Source organism: Ictalurus furcatus, chromosome 11, assembly GCF_023375685.1.
Source record: "Ictalurus furcatus strain D&B chromosome 11, Billie_1.0, whole genome shotgun sequence".
NCBI classification, from domain to species: Eukaryota; Metazoa; Chordata; class Actinopteri; order Siluriformes; family Ictaluridae; genus Ictalurus; species Ictalurus furcatus.
In genome coordinates this window covers 14371072-14388034 of record NC_071265.1, presented here as the reverse complement: position 1 = coordinate 14388034, position 16963 = coordinate 14371072, and the positions used below count along the sequence as shown (strand labels likewise).

The 16963-nt window shown below is 37.5% G+C and overlaps 1 protein-coding gene across 2 annotated transcripts in view; it reads left to right on the top strand.

The window, feature by feature from the left end:
- The first annotated feature begins 929 nt into the window (after positions 1-929).
- LOC128614500 (contactin-4) overlaps positions 930-16963 on the top strand; it is a 171483-nt gene continuing 155449 nt past the window's right edge. For both annotated transcript variants that reach the window (XM_053635834.1, XM_053635835.1), the window contains exons 1-2: positions 930-949; positions 1131-1221. The gene's annotated coding sequence lies outside the window, so the exon portion shown is untranslated. The remainder of the gene's footprint in view (positions 950-1130; positions 1222-16963) is intronic.

The window sequence follows — 16963 nt, the reverse complement described above, 5'->3', positions numbered from 1 at the left end:
ATACAAACTCATTTTACAAGTAAAATACACAGCAGAAACGACTTTTAAAGCTTAAAATTCGAACTTTATAATTGCACTATCTTAAGTACATACCTCTCTCAGTCAAACTCAACACCGACTGACGAGAAACCGGAAATGACACGTACGTCTGCTACCAATTAACAAACAGCGCTATAACACAAATAAAGTACTCCCAACACCAAGAACAGCAAAATATTAAATAACCGCAAAGGATTTTGGCGAAATTAATACATCTTACAGCGCAACACATGCCATGAAAAAAACAAAACAAATAAAAAACAATAAATTTAATTTCCTATATCTATTACACTAGCAGTGACTGCCTGCCGTCGAGGTTCAGTATTCCTCTCCTATTTTCCTCCAGAGACCATCTGGCATCTCATAAATGTGCATTTGACAATATTCAGGTTTGTAATTTACTCGCCACCAATTTGTTGTATCTTTTGCACTAGACTACAACTTGAGAAAAAGAAAGCAGACACTCTGAAGTAAGGTCAGCTCGAGTATTAACCAGAGCAAGAGAGTAAAAAGATACCAATGAGCATGGCTAATTACCAAACAGAAATCAATGCTCAGGGGAGTGATTCCACTTAAAGAAATAGATCCACTCTAAACACTACAGATAATATGTTTTCAATTTGCATATATCAAAGTATGAGTACTTCACATTTTTTTGGCTTTATAAATATTAATTATTCTTCAAAGTCTTAATGTTAGAATTATAAAATGATGAAAAAACAACAACAATAGAATCCTCACAGAATTTGTAGTGGTTTTAATGGGAATTGTATTGGTTTTAATGGTTAACAGCTGATGGTTTGTAATGGTATTTGTAGGGGAAACCATAAGAATTTCTGTGATTCGTTTTTTCAGCAGTTCTTGGATACAGTTGCATAAGAATTTTGCATGGCCCACTTCTACGTAAAAAGTTAGTGCTGGTGACTTACCATAACTTCTCTTATGACTGAATTCGTACTAAATCCGATAAATCTCTCTCATTAATGATCTTAGGAATCGTGTGTGAAAACAGGGTGATGTGTGTTTGTGAGGGCAGGAGAGAGGAGGAGTTTCGGTTTGCAGGTTGTTCAGTCTAGTGTACACTCTTTCAGAAAGATCACTGCGACTATTCGGACATCAGATTTCTCCGATAAGACGCATCCAAACAGCTTGGTGCAGTCCGAACTCCGGAACGTTTAAAAGGTGAGAGAAGCTACTTATCTTCCTGTACAGAGAGAGTCAAAACAGGCGATTAATGCGTCTGAATTTAAAGAGTGTATCGTGTGCACTCTCATGCTGTTGCATCACGAGGCTCGGCGCGAGAGAAGTAAATGGATTATAGTGATCAGTACGAGTTCAGTTGACTCCGAGTTAATCAGGGCTGTACATATTTATTTGTCTATGTACAGAATGCTGGGCTGTGTGTGTGTGTGTGTTTGCTTGCTCGCTCAGCACTAAATCCACGATGTTGCATTAACATGTTCATTTGGGCTCCAGTGGATTTAAATACGTTTAAATGAATTCTAAAATTAATTCAACACTACATAGGTTAATTAATCCTTGTGTGTGTGTGTGTGTGTGTGTGTGTGTGTTCACGTATGGCTGTGAATTGGCTTGTGTGTATTTGGTTCATGTTCTTCTCCACCTTCAAGGCTCATTCCATATCTTCATTTCAAAGTTGAGGAGCAACACCTCAAAATAAAATGGCCATTGGAGTTTGGCATTGGATCTACTAATACGCATTTACTCTTCCGTCAAGTAGATAATGCCTACGTTTGATTAACTTTTCTGAATTTTGAGGGTTTTTTTCCCCCTATGGTTTAACTTGAAATTTGAGAGAGAGAGAGAGAGAGAGAGAGAGAGTACAAGAGCGCCTATGCCTGACCATGTGTCTATTCAAATGTTCATGAAGTATAGTACAGGTACATTGTTATTGCAAAAAATGCTCATGAAGGGTATTAAAGAGAGTTCATTCTAAGGTTTTTATTTTTATTTAAAAGAAATTTTTTTTTAAGGTTTACGTGGAGAGTAACACTCACAAAATAGCTCGTTGACACAACCTTATTGTGTGCAGTTGTTCTGTTACTGTAAACATATTGAATACTGTGATGTCCCAACAGTTTTGTTATCAAAATGATCTTCATCTTACTCTGCTGCAGCCCAGGCTTGACACTAGTGGCTTTTATGAACCTTGTGTTAAGGATTAGGCCCCGCAAGTATAATATAAAGAACAGGCCTGTAGCCAGCTAAATGGAAGGTGGGGGTTCTTTTTTCAAAAGGTGTACCTTTCTGCAGTTTCCCCCCTCATTTTGTATTTAATTATGAGGTTCAAGTGCTTCATTTTGGTGACTTTTTATGCACTAAATTGTGCTGGATTAGCTTGTCTGCTGGTATCTTAATGAGCACACTTTTTGATGCACCGAAAATATTTTCTACAATGTTGTCAAATTGCTTACCAAGATCATGTACCACCTTTTTCTGTCCAAACATACATGCACACACACACACACACACACACACACACACACACACACACACAGAGTTCAAAAGTTTAAAGACCACACTAGCAACAGAATACATTTAAGGAACTTTTCTGGAATATTATTAAACAAGTTCCTGAGTAAATGGTATTTCTGGTCATCTGGCCATTCCGAACACTCTCTAAGATTTCTTCAACTGATTTAGTGGCCTGAATGAAAAATCCTAGATCATTAAACATCTCCTTCTCCTGACCTTCCATGACGAGGTGTGGGTCCTCCTGACCTTCCCTGAGCTGTTGCATATCCGCTTGACCTTCCCTGAGCTGTTGCATATCCGCTTGACCTTCCCTGAGCTGTTGTGAATCATCTGTAAATATAAAGTATAGGAATTGGTCAGTGATGTAGTGTGGAGTGCATTCAACTGTTTCATTATCTGAAATAAGCTTGTATATTATTTGGCACTGTATATTATTTGACAAATCACAAATTCACATGTCAGACCTATTAAGCTAACATATTTTTATATGTTCTTTCTTGACCCATGCTACACCGCTCCACTGAGTTTTGTTAAAATCGGTCTTGTTGTTTTTGCGTAATCCTGACAGACACACATAAGTGAAAACATTAGCTACCTTCTGCTCCTGTGTGGTTGACTGCTGTTAGCTAGCATATAGCTAGTGTTAGCTATCTCAACTATTAGGATAGGTAGTAAATATAAAAACTTTATCCTGTTTGGCAGTGTTTTAGTACATATGTTTAATATTCTGTGACATGATGCTGCTGCCTGCTTTCTCTTCTGTCTCTACTGCTTTTTTTGCCCCATACCTACTATCCAGCTGGATGTCGTTGGCCTCACAGATTTAGCGCATAATGTCAGTTTCTGTGCATGTAATCTTCCTTGTAAAGGATGATAATAATGAATGCAAAAAAAAGACTTAAATTCTGGACCTTTGCCCAGAGGGGAGGGGGAGGGGAGGTGTCATTCAAACTACCGACCCCCCCTGTCTATGGGGATGAAGAATGCATATGGCTCCACGATCAGAGCTGGCTTGGTATGTTCTTTCAATTATTAAATTATCTCTGCAAACAGATGTCCATTTTCTTTGCCTTTCACTATTCCCCAGGATTTATCTCAGTATTACAAAGTAAGATGTTGGTATTAAGGTGCTGATTTATTTTATACTATGTACTACACCTTTTCTTATGCCTTACATATACAGTGGTGCTTGAAAGTTTGTGAACCCTTTGCATAAATATATAACCTAAAACATCATCAGATATTCACACAAGACTTAAAAGTAGATCAAAGTGAACCCAATTAAACAAATGAGAAAAAAATTATACTTGGTCATTTATTTATTGAGGAAAATGATCCAATATTACATATTATTAGTAATATTGGAGTGGCAAAAGTATGTGAATCTTTGCTTTCAGTATCTGGTTTGACCCCCCATTGTGCAGCAATAACTGTAACTGAACATTTCTGGTAACTGTTGATCAGTCCTGCACATTGGCTTGGAGGAATTTTAACCCATTCCTCAGTATAGAACAGCTTCAACTCTGGGATGTTGGTGGGTTACCTCACATGAACTGCTTGCTTATTGCTTGCTTGCTTAATGTTAAAACATTAACTTTATTCTTCTTTAACCATTCTTTGGAAGAATGACTTGTGTGTTTAGGGTCGTTGTCTTGCTGCATGACCAACTTTCTCTGGAGATTCAGATCATGGACAGATGTCCTGACATTTTCCTTTAGAATTCGCTGGTATAATTCAGAATGTATTGTTCCATCATTGATGGCAAGTCGTCCTGTCCCAGATGCAGCAAAACAGACCCAAACCATGGTACTACCACCAACATGTTTCACAGATGGGATAAGGTTCTTATTTTGGAATGCACTGTTTTCTTTTCTCCAAATGTAGCCCATCTGATTTAAACCAAAAAATGTATTTTGGTATCATCAACTCAGACAATATTGTTACAGTAGCCTTTTGGCTTGTTCACATGATCTTTAGCAAACTGCAGACGAGCAGCAATGTTCTTTTTGGAGAGCAGTGGTTTTCTCCTTGTAACCCTGCCATGCATACCAATGTTGTTCAGTGTTCTTTTTATGGTAGACTCATGAACATTAACATTAGCCAATGTGAGAGAGACCTTTAGTTGCTTAGAAGCTACCTCCTTTGTGACCTCGTGGACTAGAACTGCAACAACTAATCAATAAAATCGCTAATAATTGATTATAAAAATCATTGTCAACGAATCTCATTATCGATTAGTTGGTCTGTGCGTGGCACAGGGTATGTTTACTCATTGCTTTACTTCTGTAACGCATCAGAGAGTATATACTAAAGTTGTGTCCCAAATGACGTACTATACACTTACACTATGAACTATGCAGTCTGCCGTCTAGTGTATGAATTTTAGAAAGGGTAGTATCGTCTCAAATAGAAAACTAGCATTTTTTTTTTTAAACTAACCGGAAGTATAAGCTGCTTCCTAGTCAACGGCGCATGACGTCATACGCAAGTAATGTGATGCCGCTAGCCAACAATGACTTTGTTTAGTTTACTGTTTGTTCACCTTACCTTTTATTCCCAACATGACTTCAGTCACCATCAGATGGAGGCGTAATCCTCAAGTGACTGAGGAAGAAAATGTGCGACCTCCAAGTCCTCTAAGGCAGGTGCGCATTTTATATTAAATGCCACAGAAAACTTTACAAAACGGGGCTTGTGTAGCACGGAAACACAACAGTGATGCACGAGCACAAACTTATGTATGTATCCAAAATGCTCCACTGTGTGCAAGGGGTCGGGGAAACTGGTGCAAGTTGCTTAAAAGATTTCGTTTAATTTAAGTTTATTGTCATTGTATGCTGTATTTGTGTGCTTGCAGTGTAAATTCTGTCATTTACTATAACGGAAGTGATCTATTAGTAACGAGGCCGTGTTGCTCCTCACTCACAGTGTAGACGCGGTGATGCACAGTGGGGCAAATGTTTTTATCATCAATTTAAGACTGTACTTCAATTCAGTGCTTTCTGTACATCCATAAAAAAATTATACATATATATACACACACACACACATATACAGTGAGGGAAAAAAGTATTTGATCCCCTGCTGATTTTGTATGTTTACCCACTGACAAAGAAATGATCAGTCTATAACTTTAATGGTAGATTTATTTGAACAGTGAGAGACAGAATAACAACAAAAAAAATCCAGAAAAACGCACATCAAAAATGTTATAAATTGATTTGCATTTTAATGAGGGAAATAAGTATTTGACCCCTCTGCAAAACATGACTTAGTACTTGGTTTAAAAACCCTTGTTGGCAATCACAGAGGTCAGACGTTTCTTGTAGTTGGCCACCAGGTTTGCACACATCTCAGGAGGGATTTTGTCCCACTCCTCTTTGCAGATCTTCTCCAAATCATTAAGGTTTCGAGGCTGACGTTTGGCAACTCGAACCTTCAGCTCTCTCCACAGATTTTCTATGGGATTAAGGTCTGGAGACTGCCTAGGTCACTCCAGGACCTTAATGTGCTTCTTCTTGAGCCACTCCTTTGTTGCCTTGGCCATGTGTTTTGGGTCATTGTCATGCTGGAATATCCATCCACGACCCATTTTCAATGCCCTGTCTGAGGGAAGGAGGTTTTCACCCAAGATTTGACGGTACATGGCCCCGTCCATCGTCCCTTTGATGCGGTGAAGTTGTCCTGTCCCCTTAGCAGAAAAAAACCCCCAAAGCATAATGTTTCCACCTCCATGTTTGACGGTGGGGATGGTGTTCCAGGGGTCATAGGCGGCATTCCTCCTCCTCCAAACACGGCGAGTTGAGTTGATGCCAAAGAGCTCCATTTTGGTCTCATCTGACCTCAACGCTTTCACCCAGTTGTCCTCAGAATCATTCAGATGTTCATTGGCAAACTTCAGACGGGCATGTATATGTGTTTTCTTGAGCAGCGGACCTTGCGCGCGCTGCAGGATTTCAGTCCTTCACGGCGTAGTGTGTTACCAATTGTTTTCTTGGTGACTATGGTCCCAGCTGCCTTGAGATCATTGACAAGATCCTCCCGTGTAGTTCTGGGCTGATTCCTCACTGTTCTCATGATCAATGCAACTCCACGAGGTGAGATCTTGCATGGAGCCCCAGGCCGAGGGAGATTGACAGTTCTTTTGTGCTTCTTCCATTTGCGAATAATCGCACCAACTGTTGTCACCTTCTTACCAAGCTGCTTGGCAATGGTCTTGTAGCCCATTCCAGACTTGTGTAGGTCTACAGTCTTGTCCCTGACATCCTTGGAGAGCTCTTTGGTCTTGGCCATGGTGGAGAGTTTGGAATATGACTGATTGATTGCTTCTGTGGACAGGTGTCTTTTATACAGGTAACAAACTGATATTAGGAGCACTCCCTTTAAGAGTGTGCTCCTAATCTCAGCTCGTTACCTGTATAAAAGACACCTGGGAGCCAGAAATCTTTCTGATTGAGAGGGGGTCAAATACTTTTTTCCCTCATTAAAATGCAAATTAATTTATAAAATTTTTGACATGCGTTTTTCTGGATTTTTTTGTTGTTATTCTGTCTCTCACTGTTCAAATACAACTACCATTAAAATTATAGACTGATCATTTCTTTGTCAGTGGGCAAACGTACAAAATCAGCAGGGGATCAAATACTTTTTTCCCTCACTGTATACAGTGCATCCGGAAAGTATTCACAGCGCTTCACTTTTTCCACATTTTATGTTACAGCCTTATTCCAAAATGGATTAAATTCATTATTTTCCTCAAAATTATACAAACAATACCCCATAATGACAACGTGAAAGAAGTTTATTTGAAATCTTTGCAAATTTATTAAAAATAAAAAACAAAAAAAGCACATGTACATAAGTATTCAGAGCCTTTGCTCAATACTTTGTTGAAGCACCTTTGGCACCAATTACAGCCTCAATTCTTTTTGAGTATGATGCTACTGTACAAGCTTGGCACACCTATTTTTGGGCAGTTTCTGATTAAGGGTTCACAAACTTGAGATTGTCTAGAAGTCTCCTTTCATGATTGTTCATGATACAGATTGTATTACCAATGTTGACACTGTTTCAAAGAAAACTCATCTGTCCATGAGACCAACAATAAATAGATGTATGGGAACCATTCTGGGTTTCAGTAGGTACTCAAACATTGTTTGCATGCTGTACACTCACTAATACATTGCTGCATGTGAGTGAGTGTACACAGCCCTCCACTGCGAAGCAGCAGTAAAATTGGAAGCTGAGAGACTTAATCCTGAAGATTAAGGGTGACATAGATTAGGAAGATAGATAGTACCACTGCTAAGGCTGGACGTTGCAACTGCACTGCTGACAGTTGAGGTGACTTCAAAATTGCAGACTCCTACCTAATTACCTGTCCAATGCTAACTCAAACGTCTCAAGACTATATATTCCCTCTTTCGGGTGCTCCCGTTCGTGGTTGCCACAGCGGATAATAATACAGTATATATACACTGATCAGTCATAACATTAAAACCAGTGATAGGTGGCGTGAATAACATCGATTATCTCCTTATAGTGGCACCTGTCAAGAGGTCGGATATATTGGGAGGCAGGAAGCAGGAAAAATGGGAATGAGTAAGGATCCGAGTGACTTCGACAAGGGCCAAATTGTGATTGCTAGATGACTGGGTCAGAGTATCTCCAAAACACCAGGTCTTGTGGGGTGTTCCCGGTATGCAGTGATTAGTACCTAACAAAAATGGTCCAAGGAAGGACAACCTGTGAACCGGCAACAGGGTCATGGGTGCCCTTGGCTCATTGATGCGCGTGGGGATAAAAGCTGGCTTGTGTGGTCCGATCCCACAGATGAGATACTGTAGCACAAACTGCTTAATGCTGGCTATGATGCAAAGGTGTCAGAACACAGTACATCACAGCTTGCTGCATATGGGGCTGCATAGTCCCAGACTGGTCAGAATGCTCATGCTGACCTCTGTCCACTGCCAAAGTACCTACAATGGGCATGTGAGCATCAGAACTGAACTCAATAGTTGGGTAATTTTTAACCCAGCAGTGTATGTGCAGCCTGTGTGTAAAAATGTACAGTTTTATAGGGAAATTGGGTAGTAGGTTTTACTGAGCATCTTGGAGAATCTGGCACAGTTTGGCTGGAGACTTTGACTTCCACACTTGCACCAGCAGCCTTCATTATGTTTTCTGTCTGAAAAGTGGTCTTTTACATAATATGTTGCCTTCTTTACTGTCATACAAAAATTTTCTTTAACATTTTATATGTTCTTGGAAAAAAATGTTTGGAGATAGAAAAATTTGCGTTATTAGTGGGCAAAACATCGAAGGTAAGTAGGCACACTGTTGTTATTCTACTTTTCCTGCTTCTTTTTCATCCTCTGTCTAGGGTGTCTATGGCAGCCCATAGAACTATCTGGTAAAAAAAAAAGTTGTGAAATTTGTGAAGTTGGGAAGGAACATTCTGACCAAATTTGGGACAAGTGCTGGTAATGCTCTAGCGCCACCAGCGGGTCAAATTTGGGCCTAATTTGTGTAAATAACATTTATGGTCATGTGTCCAAAATTTAAGTGCCAGTCATCCCTGGGTCAAAGCGAGTTCAACACACCCTATGACCTCAATTTCCGCCAATTAGATTTTCCGCCTACTTGGATTTTGCTAAAAATGTTTTTTTTTTTTTTTTGATATTCCTCCTACAGATTTTGTACAATCATCACCAAATTTGGCATACTTGATCTTCAGAGTAAGCCTCACAAAAATTTGGAATATTCCAAACGGTTTGTCTGTAAGGGGCCAACAAATCTGACAGTGAATCCAGCAAATATTGAGTGTTGTATCGCAGCAACGACCTTGCACACTGACACAAATCTTTGTAGGCAACTTCAGGGCAATGCCCTGAAGCTATGCAACAAACTTAAAGACAGGACCACTTATTGGTCAAAAGTTACAATAACATGCTGAAAATGCTTCCATCTAAGTGGCATTTTTGCTAGTCCTCCACCAAATTTTGTCCAATATTCATCAAATTTGGCTCACATCATCTAGACCTGACTAAACAACTGTCCACTGTTATTCTAGCTGTTCAATGTGCTATTATACACCATAAAACATATGACTAGCAAGATTTAATCAAATAGCATTTTTTGAACAACGTTCAAAAAACAACAAAAGACACATCATTTTGCTTCAGATACTTGCAGAAAGTGGGGGAAAAAAAGGCCCAGACTGATGAGGAAAAAACACAAAAGCCTAAGAAAAAAAACAACCAGGTCAGAGCAGTAGCAATCATGACCACAGGTCAAAGTAGCAACAGACAACACCACAGGTCACAGCAGTAGCTGCAGCAGCAATGCCACCCTGCTACACATTTGTTCATCTAGATCTTTCCTCCTACAGTCAGAGAATTCCACAACTGTCCGTGGTCAAAACATACACATGATGAGTGAAACTAGAAAAATCACTCTTGAATAAATTTGCCTAAAGTTATGGCTCTGCCTTGCTGTAATTGCTTAGGCAACAATTGTAGCACCGAGTCTGGGTGCTTAGCCACCGAAAATGCTGCTTGCAGCTTTAATTGCTATTATTATTATTATTATTATTATTATTATTATTATTATTATTATTATTAATATAGCCATAGAAATATATTTTAAAATGATACTTTCTTTTTGCTGCAATTTGTAGTTAAACAAGTGTAATTTTATACCAGCTGCCCAGATACTGTATCAAGCAGCAGTGAAGACTGCAGCGTCGTGTTTACAAACCATCACAGATTTAGCTATAAATGTACCTATGATTTTATATACGCTATTTGTCTCCATAGTGTAGCTAGCCTATAAAAAGTGTTCTATCTTAAATTAAATAAAAAAAGATGCTAGTCATGAAAATACACTCATTTTAAATTTTATTAAAAATACATTATTTATTGCAGAACACGATTATAAGTTCTATGCACTAAAACTAATGCACATTAAAATTTAAATGCTGTCACAAGACCAGACTATTTAAACCGATATGTTGGGTTGTTACCAAATTATCCCACTAATGAAACAAACAACCCAAATAACTACCTAGTATGTATAACTCAGTGCTTGTGATAAAAGAACATCCCAGCTCTTTTTGAGTAGAAACATGTCATTATTTTTGAATGCATCCTTGCTTTATAGCATTTCTTTGTGTGTTCCTAAGTCTTTTGCACAGTACTTTATGCATACAAACACACTCTGGATGTGCTATCATGTTCTTTATTCCATGGGCAATAAATATTTTGTAAATCCTTATATTAATATGCACAGTGTACATAGTAAAATATAGTACATCTCAAGATAATGTGGGCAGAATGTTTGGGTATTTGTGAAGCATCAAGGACAGTTGATGGTATGTTGTGATCATGCACATGTCCCACTGTGCAGGAGCACCAGTGGACAGGTGGAGTGACCTTGAATTGTGGGACTGACTCCACCACTGCAACCATGCTTTGGTACATTTTGAAGAAGCAACAGAATTTTAGTTTTCAGCAGGCAGTAAACAACCTCTCTGATAATCATTTTGCATATCCCAGCTTGCATATCCAGCTTGGGAAGCAAGGGTCAGAGCACAGGGTCAGCCATGATACAGCACCCCTGGAGCAGATATGGTTGCTCAAGGGCCCTACAGTGGCAGCTTGGTGGTGCTGGGGCTTGAACCCCCAACCTTCTGGTCAGTAAACCATTCCCCAATTGAACAGGCAGATGAAAGACCTTTATAAGACTGAACTAACTCAAAAGGAACCCATCTTTTGTCTGAGCTAGAGCAACATGTTCTACCATCTCTTAGCCTTAGGCAAGGTGAGCCTTGAAACTGGGAGATGCCATACTTTGCTTATGTCAGAGTAAATTTTTCTTTTCCTATAAAGCCATGGGGATAGTGTAGATCTGTGTTATTAATTGCTTTCCTAAGCAGATTTGCTTACCTTTGAGTCATTCACTCTGCTTTAATGCTTCTTGGCAGCAAGCACAACAGTCATTAATAAATGAAAAACCCTTGCTGTCAAAGCTTAGAGCAGGAGGGAATGGAATCATCATGTTCTGTACACCTTTAACTGAGAAGTTTCATATTATTCCTCTTCCAATGCAAACATATGCCAGACTTCTTAATGTCATAGTGGTTCACAAATTAGAACTTGCTTGTGAAGCCTTAATTAATGAGTTTTGAGGCTTTTTTTTTGTAGTATTGTGAATTGTATCAATGTCCACTCCAAACCTGAATGTGAACCTGACATTTTAAGTCATGTTCCCAATTTTTTTTCTGAAGACATTTCTAGAGTAGTCCACTGTTGGTGGTCAGCTTTTAGCCTGTTTTTAGAATTCGATGTAGCCACTGCTTTTCTTCAGTGCAGGATTTTGATTTATGAAGAAAGCAATCAAAACAAATAAATCCCCATGTTTTCTCATAAAATTATATAGAAAAGAAATAATGTTCTGGAAAGTTGTACTATTTCTGTATGAGCCCATTAGGTGTTTTGTCCCTAGAAGGAATGAACTAGAAATGAATGACAGAGAATGCAGTTAATATAATATATCAGTTTGGGAATTCCCTGCTCCAGAATTACATTGCAAGTTTTCAGCAGTTTTTAGTCCATGCAGTTAGATGTTCAACGAGGGTCTGTTGCTGATTTACATAATGCAAGTTAGAAAATTATGAATATTCAACAGGATTCAACCAGGAAATTGCAACCACGGCCTGGTACTTAAATTCTTTATTATCACACCCCTGCCTTACCATTGGTTAGTAGTTCTTTGTCACAAGCAGTGACAGCACTCCACAAAAACATAACATATGGCAGTGTGACCTTGCACCTTATCTATTGCATAGCCTGTGCCCCTATTTGAAATACCTCAGCACAAAGCCACATCAGCATTGTAGCACAATAAAGCCCTTATGAATTTTATAAACTGCAATCCAAGCACAGGATCATGGAATAGACAACATAGGCTGCCTAGCCTTCAAACTGAAAACTGAAGGCATACTGTATTATGCATTGCAGTGAATCAGTGTGTAATAATGTGCTGCAAAGTGAGAATAAGTATAGATAATGCCATGCGGTATATTTCTAATATAATGTACAGCTTCGAAAATAGTTAAATATTAACAATATTAAAATTTAACATTGGCACTTACATTGTAATATTCCTTAATCCTAATACATGTTGAAGTATTGAATCTGTTCTGAACAGAATTGCTCATCAAATTCAGTTCATAAACTCAAACCTTCTGGGGATAGAGAAAAAAGGAAATGTACATGCCTATTTTTATGTCTGGGTTAATTTACCTCACCTTTTAATGCAGTCATCTTCAGTGGATGTATTAACATCACATTACCTCAGAGTGAATGTCTGCTCTGCTCTGTCGTAATTGAGGAAATCCAGGGAATGGAATAGGGAGAATGGCTAGTCTCAGATGAATTTCCTCTCACCACAAATATCTTAAACATACTATCTCCACAGGGAGACACAAATCATTTTGGAATTTAATAATGTCATCACTTCAAGCTTCACATGTCTAAATCAATTAGCAAGATATTAAAAAGCATTCACTATTTTAATGCACTATGCACAGATGGAATTCATGTCAAGATGCACTGCATGCCAGGGCAGCAAGTACAATCAAACATCAGAACCCAGTCACCTGGCAGGATTTCTTATTTTGGATAACTTGGCATCAGGAATTTATGACATTGCATGTTAATTATTTTATATTTATAGACTTACTTGAGGTTTCAAAACCACCTTCGGTAATGAATTGATTGTAATCAGCAGTTCATAACTGAGGTGTTGTATCTGCAGACTCCGCTTCCTGACTAAAGCATCACTAAATAGATATGTAATGAAGAGTGTGTCAGATGAGCTGTAACTCTCTTACTAATCATTCCATCACTGAATTTGCACACTGAAAGGGGAGGGTGTGTGAGATACGTTTCTGATTGTTTTAGTTGTGGCTTAGTATAGCCACAATTTTAATATTTTCTTCAAATTGTACAAACCTAGCATAATGAACTTTACCCACTCTTTGCCCTAAGTCCAAGGATCTTGTGTGGGTCCTTCATAGGTGAATGTAGTGATTTGTTTCATTTATTAATTTTAAATGAATTTTAATTTATTAATTTTCTTCTTAAGATCCCATAGAACTTGATGTTTGTCAACAATGTCCTTGAAAACCTTTAATCAATTTTTAAATTACATACTGTAAAGCACTTTTAATAGACATCGTCACAAAGCAGCTTTGTTTCAATGTACAGTCCCGTCTGAAACTATTGGAACAGCAAGGCCAATTCATTTGTTTGTGCTATACACCAAAAACATTTTGTTTTGAGATCAAAAGATGGATATGAGAAGAGAGTTTTGGATTTCAGCTTTTGCTTCCTGGTATTTACATCTAGCTGTGTTTAAGCAACTTAAGACACAGAAGCCTTTGTATCAGATCACTCAATTTTTAGGCGAGTAAAATTATAAGAACGGATAAGTCTTAAAGTAAATTGAAGTAGCCTAAATAACACCTAATATTTGGTTGCATATCCCTGGCTTGCAATAACTGCATCAAGCCTGTGATTTACCAAAATGTTGGTTTCTTCTTTTGTGATGCTTTTTCAGGCTTTTACCTGAACCTCTTTCAGTTCTTGTTTGCTTTGGGGGGTTTCTCCTCTTCAGTCTCCTCCTCCAAATCCACCCCCCCCCCAATAGAGTCCTTTTGTTGAGTTGGCAGTGTGGCAGTTTTATATCATTGTCTTGCTGCATGATAACATTCCTCCCAATTAAATTGGATGCATTTCTCTGTAAATTAAATAAAGACAAAATGTTCCTGCAAACCTCTGAATTAATTCTGCTCTAGCCATAATGAGTTACATCATTTAATAAATATTATTGAACCTGCTCCAGAAGCAGTCATGACACTACCTCCACCATGTTTCACGGAAGAGCTTGTTTTGCTACATTTTAGGTCATCATATCCTATCTTTTTCCATACCTTGGCCTTTCCATCACTTTGGTAGAGGTTAATATTGGTTACAGAACTTTTGTGTCTCATCTCTGTATGTATTTGTATGCAAATTACAATCTGGCTTTCCGATTCTTAGAGCTGATTAGTGGTTTGCATCTTGTGGTATGGCCTCTTTGTTTCTGCTCACAAGTCTTCTTCAAAATGAGGCAGACATAATGAGGCACCACGCGAGTGGCAGCCTGTTGCAGCAGCTCTGATCTTTTTCGGTAAAGTTTAGTATATTTTCCCTTGTTTTTTTGTGCTTTCTTCGTGATTTTTTTCTACACTAATTTACGTCGTTGCGTATTCAGATTTGGATATGCAATTGTGGAGGTTAGCGATATTTATTTTTCTGTTTGTTGGTCTGTACCACTCTGCACTGGGAGACCCATTCGGCCATGGCTCTATTGTTTACAATTGGGAGAGGCGGTTAGCACTGAGCAACACCAGGATACTTCCTACAGAAAGACTTGTGATCCCTGAGGAAATTAGGAGGAGAAACAAATAGGATTAGCCTAGACCTAGAGATTGAGACCTGAACCATGATTGAAAGGCTATAGCTTGGAGGCTTTGTAGGAAAAAGCTCGGTAGTTCCTGATAAAGAGCCTGCAACTTTTGATAAAAAAACATGGCAGATAATAATAGACTAATAGTTCACTCAACTATGGTTGGGTGAGACCATTTAGTACTTTATATTGTAATGCTTTACAGTACTGTTCAACAACTTGGTAGACAACTATGCAGGAACTAAGAAGGAACAAATGAGTAGTTCTTCATTAACACCTATCTTATTCCTATAAAATAATAAGAACAACTACTTATTTACTCAGTATGTTAGTAGGAGTTCACTATTAAATTCTAGAAAATGCTAGACATTTTACAGTAATTTACAAGCTACCTGAGTGTGAGTTAGTTGAGCTAGTTGTGGTGACTTAGTGTTTAAGGCTTTGAGTTACTTAAGAATTAATTGATTCTTAAGCAGCAATTACTGAGTCTTACATTTCTCCTGCAAGTAGAGTAAGTAATATAATATATTTGATTATAAAATTTATATCTTGATATTGTTATATACACATTCAAAATTCCAATTACTTATATATTGCTATGCATTTTGATCAGGTGCTTTTTCTGTGGTTGAATTTTAAATGACATGACAATTATTACTATTGCAATTACATCACTAGTCACTAGTAAAGAGGAAGTTATTTGAGATTCTGTGTAATAAAAACAAAACAAAACAAAAAACCCTCCATAAACATCAGAGATCATGGGGCTTTAAACAATTTTGAGTAGGCTAAGAAATGGCAACTGGGCTAAAACATGACTGTAGGTACATAACGAGAAATGACTATGAACACTAAAGTAAATGATAAATTATGACATTGCCTTCTCATTAATGTTCATATTATTATTATTATTATTATTATTATTATTATTTATATTTCATTATTTATTTAACTGCTTAAGATACTAGAATGTAACTTTTAAATTAATTTGTCACTTCTGTTTACTTAAGAATGTTGTTTGCATATATGGATGTGAGTTTAAATAATAAAGTGAAATTTTGTAATTAGCAATTCTTCAGTAGTTAATGAAGATGTGAAACACTATTGTAAACAGATGGTAACTCATTAGTAATGACTGAAGTGTTACTGTATTTTTCTTTAGTTGTTAATAATGACATGGAACAGTATTACATATGACAATTCATGACTATTTTTTATTATGTAAAATTTTTATTACAAATTAATTTGAAAGTATGTTAACGTAGAATTTGTTACTGGTGCTACTGATTGCTTGTACTTTTGGAGGTTATTTTTGTCCATTCTCTCTTTAAAGCTTGACTGGCTAAATAAAAACAAAACACTCTAACCTGGTGTTCCTCTGAGGAGACCTAAATAACTCAAATATTTACTTTTTAGATACTGAGGTGTTTGCATAAGTTGAGGTATATTAAGTAGTAGATCTCCATGACAAAGGTAAGCCTTTGCTATTAGGAAATTAATGTTGGTGTCTTCAGTAATTAATCAGTAGTTATTACAAATCAGCCATAGTTAGCTAATAGTTATGCAAGACAAATGTCTACTTGATGTCTACTTAAGATTCGTTTAATTTTCGGCATAGTTAATAGTGAACTCCTACTAACCTACTTGCTGAGTAATTAACTAGTAGTTCTTGTTATTTTATAGGAATAAGATAAATGTTAATGTAGTTCAAGAACTACATATTGTTCCTGCGTAGTTCCCGCAGGTTACTTAAGCAGTATTGTATTGTAAAGTGTATTTATGTGTAAGTATTGTAAAGTGTTACCCTTTAAATGTTTTATAGTATTTTATAATCAATAAACATTTTACTGAGAGTCATTGCAATGTCAATAAAATAGGTGTAGTAATATCTACTTGGCCTTCAAAGACTACTGTA